The sequence below is a fragment of the Arachis ipaensis genome, chromosome B06, assembly GCF_000816755.2.
Source record: "Arachis ipaensis cultivar K30076 chromosome B06, Araip1.1, whole genome shotgun sequence".
NCBI lineage: Eukaryota > Viridiplantae > Streptophyta > Magnoliopsida > Fabales > Fabaceae > Arachis > Arachis ipaensis.
The window spans coordinates 25,235,875-25,237,377 of NC_029790.2; positions in this window are offsets into that span (position 1 = coordinate 25,235,875).

Here is a 1,503-nt window from a genome sequence, read left to right on the forward strand (position 1 = left end):
AGATATTATGATAATTTATTAAATTAAAAAAATATTACTTCAATTTTAACCGCACGCGACAGCCACCATACATGCACCATATTATGTATATGGATTATAATATTTGTTTTCATTTTTATCATGTATTATATATTCGAGTAACGTACATTATTTTGTCAATAGTAATAGTGTGAGAATTATTTTATATAACAAAAAAAGCATTAGTTTGATATACAAAAATAAGATGAACATATAAAATGTTTGTCACGTTAATGAATCAGTTAGCATGTTGCATTGCCAGAGAAAAGAAAGTCACAACACTACGAGAATTATTTGCATCGTGTCAGATTGTAGTTTGTAAAAATAATATTTAAAGGGACCCGGAGGATAAGAGTGAAAATACAAAATTATAATAATTAGAGAACGAGAGAAAATAAAAAAAAAATAAAAGAATTATCCAGTCTAAGTAAATAAAACATGTCACATATGATTCGGCATGCATATATGAAAACGGAAAACCAAGAAAACGATAGCCATGAATACAAGATTAGGGTTTTCTTAGAAAAAGTAGGATATTTTGTTAGAAAAAGCTTAGAATAAAGAAAGAAAATGAGTGTATGTGGGAGTTGTGAGATGAAGAAGATAACAGAGTTGGAGTTGGAAAATGTGGGACCCACAGGTGGCAGAGGTGGAATGTGAAAATGGTGTTGGCAGAATGGGCTTTGTGGGCCTAAACAGCCCAATGCCCACGTTGGGGTCCATTCTATTGCGCCACCTAAGGCTCTCATTGCTCCTTCCTTCATCCACTCCACGTGGGTCTGGCTCCCTTTGAACCTGTCCTACTCAGCATTTCAGTGCCATCTCAGCATCTATAGTATATATGATCCTACTAGCTCATAGATTTTTCAACCGATGTGGACTACCATTTTAATTTTTCTTTTAGAAAAAGAATGGTCACTCTCAATATGCTACTATTTATTTATTGATGGAAAAGGAATTTAGGTCTAATCCTTATGCATGAAATAGTTTACTTCTCATTTGTCACGCGTAATTAAAAGCTTAAAACGATATTGCTAACATTTTGTTATTATTTGTGTAAAATTCTCTGTTTTCTTTGAGCATTGTGTGGAGTGGACCCAATAGAATCAGAGAAGGGATGACATGTCACCATCATTGCACCCTAATTCTCCTTCTTATTATCTTCATTTGACCATGCTTAATGTTACCTTCCAAAATTAATCTGCTAAATCTTTTCTAAAGTATGGTACACCCTTGATTGCAAACCGACCTCTACTTTCTTTGCTTGGTAACATTATTGACCCTTGCTATATTCAACGGATAAGAGTGTAAACAATATTAAAGAATTATTAAAATTATTATCTTTTATTATTATTTTTAATTATTAATTTATTTTTTAATTTAATAATTAAATAATATATTTTAATTTAATTTTTAAATATTAATAATTAATTATTAATAAAAAATAATAAATATTAATAATTTTTTAATATTAATAATAATTGT